Source organism: Parasteatoda tepidariorum, chromosome 3 (genome assembly GCF_982258835.1).
Source record: "Parasteatoda tepidariorum strain Cologne lab strain chromosome 3, Ptep-v5.0, whole genome shotgun sequence".
NCBI lineage: Eukaryota > Metazoa > Arthropoda > Arachnida > Araneae > Theridiidae > Parasteatoda > Parasteatoda tepidariorum.
In genome coordinates, this window is record NC_141757.1 from 62,434,920 (window position 1) to 62,446,606 (window position 11,687).

Below are 11,687 nucleotides of genomic sequence, written 5' to 3' on the forward strand. Positions count from 1 at the left end.
GAAATGTTTTAAGAACATTCAGATACCATGATGTTATTGATGCAATTAGAATTTTTGGTGTTATTTTACATCAATTTTAAATAATTTATTTTTTCTGCTATGTTTAATTTAGTTTAGCTAAACTGCTGGCAAGAGAATAATGATATTTTAGAGGCTATATGTACTTTGATGTCTGTAAATGGGTAACTCGTCTCACATTGTTTCAATTTCGAGTTAGATTTGGAGTACCTAATTAAATAGTTTATACTATCGGTTTATCGATGTAAAAGAAAAATTAATCACAGTAAAGGTATAGTTTTTTCTTCTTTTTTTTGCAGCCACGTACTCTACTGACGTATGATAAAATTTCGAATTCGAATTTGTTTTGGAATTTAAAAATGAAAGGACAACGAAAAATGTTTATTTTTTCCACATCTTTCGGGTTGATCCATAACCAAATATTCTCCTTTATTTTATAATAGGATAATTTTAATTAAATGGTCTTGTTAATATTTACATGAATTAATATAGAGAGTTCTCTTTTTTCCACGCCCTGCAGCGCTTTCTTTTCCCTTTCCGGTGACGTCAAACAATCAATTTCTTTACCTCCTTCCGCTGTTTTTTTATCATGTCTCAGCTATTTTTCCATTTAAATCTTTACAATTCAAACTTTTAAAAAAAATTTTATTTAAAATTTCAACTTCTTTCGGGCTGAATTTGATGAATTAAAAATATTTACCAACGGGTACAAACAATAGCTAGCAAGGGGCAGGAGGTATAATCTTTAATTGTAGTTTAAATAAGAGAATATTAGTTTTTGAGTTATTTTAAGTCAAACTTGATGATTCTTTATAGCCCTGAATTGAGTGTAGAGAAAACTATTAGCAGGAGAATTTAGGATTTTTACCCTCTGTAGTTACAACGTCTGAGGATGGACAAAGCGTCTTACTTTGTCTAATTTATTTCGAGTAATTTAATTACAAAATTGCGTTTTACAAAGAACAAATACGATTTGTTTGCCACACGATGGGTAATTTCATTCATAGATGGATGAGCTGGACATCTATGACAGATGAAAAAAGCAAGCGAAGCGATCTGTAAAGTACCGAACAAGCAGTCCCGAGGATTGGAGAACGGTAATACCGAAGGCATAGGTTTTAATATAATTAAACTATAAAAGTCATTAAGTCATAAAAAACTATAGAATATTAAACGAGACTTAGGAGTAAAGAATTAGAGAAGGGAATGAAAAGGAACTTGGTCAGCAGTTTTGTTGGTTGGTTGGTGATAGCAAACAGAAGACGGAGCCTCCTAGTGTCGATCTGAAACAAAATAATATTAAAAAAAATTAACATAAATACAAAACAAATAAAAGTTCAATAATTTAAATGAAAACTTAGATCGAAAAATAGTAGGGGGGAAATGGGGGTTCTGCCGTGGCAGGAGGTGTACAACTCAATATTTCAGATTCGGCTACTGCCGCAGCAGCAGAAATACAACTCAACAATCTATGACGACAGGGGTTTTTCTGAGATTGTGAGATCCCTACTTTAGATAAGGTTTTATCAGATGGTTTATTTTTATCTCTTCTTTAGAAAGGGAAAGAATTATTTTTATTTTCGGGACTAATTATTTCCCTTTCTAAAGAAGAGATAAAAATAAACCATCTGATAAAACCTTATCTAAAGTAGGGATCTCACAATCTCAGAAAAACCCCTGTCGTCATAGATTGTTGAGTTCTATTTCTGCTGCTGCGGCAGTAGCCGAATCTGAAATGTTGAGTTGTACACCTCCTGCTGCGGCAGAACCCCCATTTTTCCCCTACTAAAAATTTTGAGACAAATTTTTTCTTCCTAGGGAAAACTAGCCAGACCTTTTTATTTGAATTAAGTTAGTTTACCTGAAGTTTAAATTTTACAGATTTACTGTACATAGACAGTTGTGGAGAATTTTTCGATTTCATGATGAGCGACAGGATCAATAAACATGAAATTTAACACATGTATAGCGGTGCGTAGCACTCATCGAAACGGGATATTGAAACCGATTCATTGGAAAGTAAAAACAGAACACATATGTGCATGTGGGCGTGTACAATACATGGGGGAAAATATGGTATGGTCTTTCCTTTCCTCCTGTTTATTTTCAGTGAAAATCGACAGTTTAGATGTTCTGTGGCAATTGACCATTCCTGACCGCTGCGAACAGAATTTATTGCTATATGATCGATAAAGTGGAATTACCGTCAATAAGAATCTAATTATTTTAAGATTTACTAGAACACTCAAAATCTGAATTAAAGTTCTCTGTACTGGGCGACAATACAACAGTGAATTATATTCAGACCATTACAAGAAGAATTTATTCCGATATTATAGTTAAAAGATATTTATTGTCAATAAAATTTCCGCAAACTTTGAGACTAGCATAAAGCACTAAAATTTTATCTTAAGCTCTGTGTTAAATGACATCACAAGTCAGATCGCTGCATCTTATTATCGCCAAGGAAAATGTATCAATTTACAATTTTTGCTCTAACAAGCCAATTTGATCAAATTTCAACTGGAGTTCTGTGTCTGATTTCAGTACAAGTTTAAAACGCTTCCCGATTGCTAAAAATGGAAGTTATTGTTGTCCGCGCCCTCATTGGCGAGATTGTAATGCGCCAAGCGTAGCTTTCTAACATTCTTTTCTCATTCAATAAAAAATTACCAAACGTTACAGTCCACTTGACTCTATTAGCTCCGACAATTGTTATATTATTTCTAATTTAAATTTTCGACCACTATCTGATTAGCTAAAAAGGCACGAATTATAAGTGCATCTCTGTATTGTTGGAAATGCAAGTTTCTATCATTTTCTGACTGCTAGAGTCAGATTTTATAGTCATATTATCTCCAAACAGAAATTTTTGTTAATGTAAATTTTAAACGCTTTTCGACCAGTGACACTTTTCTATATCTGTTAATAAGTTTTAATGGTTACCTGAGTGGTGTGCACAGAGATTAGCGGAAGGGGCAAAAATCCCAGGCATACAGAAAAGGGGGACGAATCCAATTGACGACTAACGGCACTAAAACTTCAGTCCATTAGATTTACTCTTATTATGAAATTCAACATTTCAACTTTTGTGAAGGAAAAAATATGATTTTAAATAAAATTACCATTTTAAATTTTAATGAAGTTATACGTCATTAAAATTTAAATATTTTTACATTCTGCAATTTCAAAATATTTTGTTGGAAATAATAAGTTTTTTACCATATAATAATTTAAGCATACATTTACGTAAAAAAGTATTGAGAAAATAATGATTAAAAAATGAATATATGTATACCATTTCTTTTTTTTTAGAGTTAAATAGGATACCTGCAAGTGACGTAGTGTGGGTATCTCGATCCTGATTGGTTGCTGAAATGTAGCATTTGTTTACGTAAGCAACTGTTCTTTCTATTCTATTTCGAGTAAGCCAAGCTCGCAAGCATCAATTCTCTATAGTGACACGTTCTATATTCTTTCCTAAAGATTTCTATTCTTTCACTATATATTTCATATTTAACACAAAGACAGGCACAAAGCCATGTAGATATTAAACTAATTATGCATTGCTAGGTACACAAAACAATAATATATCACGGTTAGAATAAAATCCCATACAGCAAATTTCGTCCTAAAGACATCCCAAAACATTCCGAACACTCCTGGAACAGTCATATCCGTAAAGTGCCAGAAGAAAGAATTTCGTAGGATGTCCCAAATAGACAGCAATATGACAGGCCTTTCAAAGGAGTGTTTTAGGAGTCTTGTAGGATCATCGTTCAGCGCATGCGTGTTAACTTCAATTTTACCGTTAATGTTATTTCTTTTATCCAGCGACAAGAGCAATTCTGCTAGTGAAATCTAAATAATAAGGTATTTATAAGCTCAAATATCTTTATTAGTTTCTTTTTTGTTTATCTTTCTTTTTTTCATAATCTATTTATATAATTGATTTATAAGTGTACTTGAACCCCGTCATTATCTTTAATATCTCAATTGCAATGTTTACATGCATGTTTGCAATGTTTACATACATTACTAAAAATTTAAATGCGGAGTTTATTTAATTTTTTCATAATTATTGAGAAAGCTTTATTTTTATTATTTCGTGAGGCAAATTTTTATTTGTTCTGATTACTCATTCTTTCTATTATTTTTGTTTTCTTCCTTTAAGTTCAACTTGTTATTTGGCATGTTTTTTTTGGTAACCCTAAATTAATCATTTCTTCTAATTACAGATGAAATGACATTTAAATTATCTCAATGTTGCTATTCATCTTCATTATTTAGTATATTGTTATTTTACCATTTCTACATAATTTTTTCTATAAATTGTCTATGAATGGTGTTCTCAATATGAATGTAAACAATAACAATCTCCAACTCAATACTTGCTTCTGCTTATTCTGCTTGGCTATATTTTCAATAAATTTTTAATGATTGTGTCATTTACATGTCAATTCGCTTTTTTAAAATATTGTTATTTGTATAATTTTTTTTCTTTCTCATAGTCTGCTAGATTGCAAAGTCTTGATGGAACTGATTTTAAAGAACATACAAGACGAGCTATTCGTCACATCATGCCTGATGATGTTGTTGAACTCTAAAGCTGGATGGGCGATAATGAAAAAAAAGATATTTTGGTTATTGGTAATATTTAATCTCTGTTTATACATATATATATATATATATATATATATATATATATATATATATATATATATATATATATATATATTATTCCATTTGTAGTTTGATAGTATATAGTTAAAATTTGTGTTGCTAAAGTTGCATTTCTAGAAAATAAATCTTATTTTTAAAAGTATTTATACCCATTAAAATGGTATTATTATTAAATTTAGTTGTCAAATAAACATCTATAGCCAGCTTTATTAAGCATCTATAACCAGCTTTTTTTTAAACTTTTTAATGTACTATACTTTTAGTATTCCATAAATTTTCAATGAGTTTATAAATTTCTAACATTAGAATAATTTATGAGTGTGTAATTGTTTGAAATAATATTGTTATTAGTATCACCATCTTCTTTTCCAGTCACAGTAGAATGGTAATCATACTATACTTAAGTTATCCAACACTTCTTTTGACTTGCACTTTAAAATATTCTTATCATAGTTACATGTGTTTGTACTAACAGCTTTAGCATTATTACAGTTGTTATAACTAGATTCTTCTTATAACAATGAATCAAAAATGTATCAAATCATTTTACTTTTTATGAACTAGTATTAAGTTACGTATGATGGGCAATTGAAAAAGCAGCTTAACAAGGTCACCCCATAATATTTTCCCTGAGAGTAATTGAAATCTGGGCTTCTACTAATTTAGTTTGAGATACCTTTTAAATAGGTTCTGAAATAATTTTATGTTTATTCATAAAAATACCTACTGGTTTGTTTATATTTTCTTTTTGTTATGTTTTAGAGCAGTGATTCTCAACCTTTTTTTTGTCGCGGCACACTTTTAAAGATTTCGAAAATTGACGGCACACAATGAAAAAAATTAGTTTAAAAGTTGTTTAATTACCTATAATACACTGTGTTAAATAGTTTGTGATAATAGTTTTGAATGTGAAATAAAATAATATGTACTACAAAAACACATTTATTAAGGGATTAATTATTTCTTTCGACTAATTTTTTATTAGTTAGTAACAGTTTTTTTTGCTAGTTATTAATTGTTAGCTTGTTTTCCATAGTTATTAACTGTTAGTTTTTTTACATTAATTATTATTTTTTGTGATTTCTTGTTTGTTAGTTTTTTGCTAATTATGTTAGCTTATTTTTTTTTGCTAGTTATCCTTTGTTAATTTGTTTTTATAACTATTAATTGCATAGCTTACTTTAATGATTAGCTTTTATTTTCGCTTGGAAGTTAGTATTTAGCTTGTTTTAGCCTTTGTTAATTAATAATTTTAATAGTCATTAAATTTCCTACTGATTTCAACATTATTTAAAATTGTGTGTCAAAGACAATTTAAACACTTCCTTCTTATTTTAAGATTGTCAGAGACAAGGCAATTGCCCACAAAGAGATTTTCACGTGGTTAAAGCGCGGAAAAATTATAAAAAGTATATATATAATATTATATATCTATACACTTTTCTTTAGTTTAAACTTCACTTGTAATAAAAAGAGCATTAATTTCTATTGTATCATTTCTAATATTTGGCGGCACATTTTAAGAATTTGGCGGCACACAAAAGTGCCGCGGCACAGTGGTTGAGAATCACTGTTTTAGAGGCTGTTTGCAGGTATTTTCACAAACACTTAAGTAAATGAAGTTGGAAGCATTATTAGAGGCTGGTTGTACCATGCTAAAGAAAGAAGAGTTTATTCTGTAAAAAAATTAAAGAAATAATTGTGCAAATAAAAGTTTTTCTTATGTGATTCTAATATTGTTTATTTTTTTCTATTCTCATATTTATTTGCATACACTAAATTTATGCTGCAAAAAATAGATAAATCCTTGAAACATGTTATCATTTTTGATATCTTCAAGATACTGATTTAAGTATGCCTTCAGCTAACAATCCTTCAGCAAAACATGGCAACAGCTGTTTTAGTTTGTATATAAAAACAAATAATTTTCTAATTTTATTTGTTTTTTAAATTGCATCATTGACACAATAACTAAACAATAAAGTATGTGATCCATAAACATCTATTTTGAGTTTTTGATAAAATAGTCACAACTTCATTTAAACTATTTATAATATAAAATATTTTTTAGTAAATTTTGCAGAAGAATGTAATGAGAATTATTTTGCCAATTAACTAGTTTCAATTGATAATACGAGAAATTTAAATATTAATGCGAAGTTCTCAGTATTAGAGCAGCATTAAAAAGAAAATTATTCATTATTTTATTATAAGATACAGTGAAACCTCGATTTTACGTTCCCCGAATTTACGTTTTTCCCGCATTTTACGTTTTTTTCATCAGGACCCAGTTTTTTCGTATACCTTGAATGTTAATTTTTCCCGGATTGTAAGTTTTTAATTTACGGAATTTCCCGCATTTTACGTTTTTTGTAGAAATAAAAAAAATTAAAAAATGTTTTAATAAGCAATATTTTTTCTATGTTTGCTTTTTTAAAGCTCATCCACGTTGTTGAAAGTAAATCTATGAAAGCAGAAACGCATTCCACAGACTACTGTTTTCTAGACTTTTGCAGAAACTGCAAAATAACCGCAAAATAATTTTGTTCATCGATCAATGCAGTGCACATCCGGATTTGCTGCTATCTAATGTGCGTGTTGAGTTTTTTTCTGCAAACTGTACAAGCAAATTACAGCTTTGTGATCTCGGCATTATTCGATCACTTAAGGTTTTTTACAGAAAGCAACTTGTCCGGAAAGCTGTAGCTGAACTAGAGAACGGAAACCTAAATGACGCCTGCAAACTGAAGTTAAGTGTTCTGGAGGCTATGCATTTTATTTCTGCTGCTTGGAGAAGCGTTACACAAAAGTGCATTTCCCACTGTTTTGAAGAGAAGCGGAATCGTAGTTTCTAATGAACCGTTAACAGATGCAGGATTAGATAGACTAGACTCGGAGAATGACAATGAAACAGTTAGCTATGACTTCGACGAGTACATCCGAGAAAACTTAGCAACATGCGAAGCTGAGAGAACCACTGCTCCATCCGTGGACGATGTTATGAACTTTTCATCCGCCGATGAAGATGAACAAGAAGAAACAGAAGCACATCCCGTTCCTTCTTTCAACACAGCATTGAGAAGTTTGCTAATAGTAAAAGACTATTTTCTATCATACAAAGACCAGGAAAAAAATTTGCAAAAGATTTCAGTTCTGGAAGATGAGGCATTTACTTTGAACTCAATGTCTAAAAAACAATCTACTATTACGCACTATTTTGCACCTAAATTACATGATTCTTAACAAAAATTGTAAAAGTGATCTTGAACTGGTATGTTTTTTTCTTTAAATACTAATATTCTTTTCGTAAAATATAGATTTTAATAGTACCTTTTGAAAGAGTCATCTTTACTACCTTTAGTTTGTTTTATTTTCCCATTATTATTATATGATTTTTTGCTATCTAAGTATTTCCCGTATTTTACGTTTTCCCGGATTTTACGTTTTTTTTTACCCAGTCCCCTGAGAAACGTAAAATCGGGGTTTCACTGTATTTAATGAATCTACTACATTAAACAATATGAGCAATAATGAAGCAATCGTAAATTACAATGTACATAAAAGATTCAACAAGTCTCATAATTTAATTTAATAAGAAATATTCTTTACAGAAAACTAATGCTAATTAGGAGAATGGTAACCTTCCTTGGTGTTCAAAGGGTACATTCAATTAGACTTTTTAATAATGGCCAAGTTTTTATTCCAAACAATAGAAAAGTGAAATCCAATTATCTTGCATATTTTTGTATTAAAATGATACATTATTCTTTTCTTTAGATACGTTTGTTTATTAACTGTTTTACTCCCTTTTCCTTTACTAATTTTCCTAAAAAAAATAGTAGAGGAATAGCCCATTTTTCTGGAAAAATAAGAGTGGTATACAAATTAAAAACTATCACCTTTTTTTTCATTTAGAAAACATTTTTCTGACCTCTAATTCAGTAAATTTAAAAGAAAAACCTTATTTAAGTTGCTAAAATTAATAAAAATTTCGAAGATGAAATTTATTTCCAAAATAAGACACCCTCCTATTACTATCATACCATTTCCAACATGCATCCCACAAGTTATCTAAATCCTTACTAAACAGGTCTTATTATGTCCTAATGCCATCCTAAAGCGTTCTAAAGGTATCCTGAAACTGTCCTAGTTATGACATCATTAAGATATCTGCAGGTGGGACATTCTAACACGCAGATGACATCCGTAGGACATTTAGCGGTAAATATAGGACTTCCTCTGGAAGTCACAGAATCCTAAAGATGACAACTTTAGGATGTCATAACGAAGTCAATGTGCTGTATGGGAATACATGAACAAATAATAAATTTTAGTTAAGTAAAAAACATAGAAGCGGAAGAGTTATATTTCAACAAATTCGATAAGCAATACGGCGCTGTATTTAATTAACTTTACGTTAATTAAATTAACTTTAATTTTGTAATTAACTTTACGTTAATTAACATTCTAACTTACGTGGAGAAACTTAGCTCAACTTTAACATGCCATTTTGCTTATAGACGATCAGCTGGCACTGACATTATTGTAGTTCATTTACGTCGCACTAGAGCTGTACAATGGGCTATTGGCGACGGTCTGGGAAACATCCCTGGGGATGATCCGAAGACATGCCATCACAATTTTGATCCTCCGCAGAGGGGTCTGCATTATTGATCACATGTGTGAGCATACGTGATCTTCTTCTTCAAATGTAAATACGCAATTGACTTTTTTTTTTGCCCCTTCCTTGATTACATTATTATTATTCTATTTTCAAAATTGAGTTATCAAATTGAAAAGTTTGCCTTGAGCATCCACACACGTTTACACACCATTGTTTCCTGACAACAAGAAACGCATTTATCGCCAGAATTCATTATCAATTAATCAAACGCCTAACTATCTAACAAGTTGAAATTGTAACTGTTTCTCCGCGTTTGACTTACCAATGCATGTTTCAATCCTTCCCTGTCAAACACAAGCAGAATTTATCGTAATCGCCATCAGGAATTCCTCGCAAATCAAAATTTTGATCCCTTTTTAAGTAGCTGAAACGCAGCAATTTTAATTCAATTGAATTTCATTACAGAATTTTCAATCGTTTTCAAACCGCATTTTATCGCAAAAGCAATGTAAATTTAAGTTGTGAAAAAGTTGAACGTTTGCATTGTTAAGCTAATAAGAAGAAAAGACATGAACACAGAGGAAAATGCTAACTGTTTAACATAGAAGGAATGGATGATCTTAATAAGGTTGACAAGGCGTTGAAAGACTACAAATGAAATTATTGTCCTGTCTAAACCCTACCCTCTCAAGGAAAAATTACTAATCCGAAAGGAATTTCTAATGAAAGGCAGTATGTAGCGGTTTAGAGATAATGCATGAGAATATTAAAGGCTTGATTTAAAAATTTATTTGAAAAAAGTAAAAATATTTTTTTTGTAGGCTTAACGACAAAACATGAAAAAAATCGAACCTATTGATCTATTAATAATAACAATGCGATATCCATTCTTTTCATTGTAAACTACTTTCATTTATCACTGTATATTTCCTTTACTTTTTGTACTTGGATAAAAGAATATCATTATTGCTTTAGAAACATAACTAAATAAGGATGACAAACTGGGAGAGTAAAACTCGCAAGTAACGTTCTGACCAGTGCAACATAATGTTTTCAAAAGTTTTTTTTTAAAAAAAAAAACCTTAAAGACAAAAAGCACATTTTTACAATTGTTTATTAAAAATGTTATGTAGCGAGAATTATAAAAAAAAAAAAAATTGGGCAAAATACACAGGCAATATGTGAAAAAGTAGGTATTTTTTGGAGAAAAAAAATATTGAAAGTGTTAAATATTATAAACAAATTAATAATAGTTCAGAAAAATTCTAATATTAAATTAATCATTTGCACTCAGAGTATTTTAAAAGGCTATGAAAATGAATGTAAGCACTATTAACTTAAAATACATTATGCAACATTTTCCAAGTAATAAAATATTAAGATACATATTAAAAATTTTATATTTCACAATGGTAACTTGATATTCTGTTAAAAGGCTAAGGATTAATATATGTTTTCCGTCATACAGATATAAAAAAAACACTGTAAAATAGGGAATTTCGAAAATATTTAATCCCTGTTTGATGATCTCCTCCTTCTATGAAATGATATTTTTTTTTTTCACAAGAGATATAGGAAGAATAAAGGGTGACATTTAATTTTCTACGAGTGAAATTGCAGTTTTGGTAGCAAGGGTATGAAAAACCTGTTTTGTCTATAAAAAAACAAGTACTCAACAGTGAAAAACCTTCAATAACTTTTGCTATTTTAAAATAACAAATGATTTTTATTAACTTCTTGAATAAATTCCTCATTAAACACGTTTAATATTTTTTTTCATTTGATTTTTTTTTGTTGAAAAAATTATGATGGATAACATGATTTAAAAGTTTTTTACAAAGAAGCATTATTTTATTTCTAACATTTAATCATTTTTATTACTTTCTAAATTACTCAACACATTGTCGACCAGCGACAAGTCAATTCACCATTGCATTTGCATTATCTATTTTAATTTATAAAACACAGACCAATATCGATTGTTCCAAAGTATAGTTTCATTTAATTCAGAATAAATAAAATTTATTGGAATTTGTATAGAATGCTTTACTTTACTTAATAGCAAACAGCCAGTGACATGACATAGTTTGAGTAAAACTGCAGGTCAATTAAGTGTTAACAATTCACATATTCGAATTTTTTTTTCAATTTCTTTTCACGATTCTTTATATAAAATAATAAAATAAATTGCGTGTGACAACAAAATGATTTCAAACCATGTTTAATTACATAAAAAATTGTTTAATGCATGTAGTTTAATAAAATATATAATTTTGATTCTTTCAGTTACAGCTCAGAAATTTTAAAATTTTTTTCAGAACTTAAAATTATATATACCTTTATACACAATAAAAAACTAATA

The 11,687-nt window shown here is 29.5% G+C and overlaps 1 long non-coding RNA gene across 1 annotated transcript; it reads left to right on the forward strand.

Moving 5' to 3' along the window:
• Positions 1-3,691: 3,691 nt before the first annotated feature.
• LOC147813841 (uncharacterized) lies at positions 3,692-6,429 on the forward strand. The gene is made up of 3 exons (XR_015432583.1): positions 3,692-3,891; positions 4,530-4,668; positions 6,281-6,429. It is a non-coding gene; the product is annotated as an uncharacterized LOC147813841 (long non-coding RNA).
• The last annotated feature ends 5,258 nt before the right edge of the window (positions 6,430-11,687 follow it).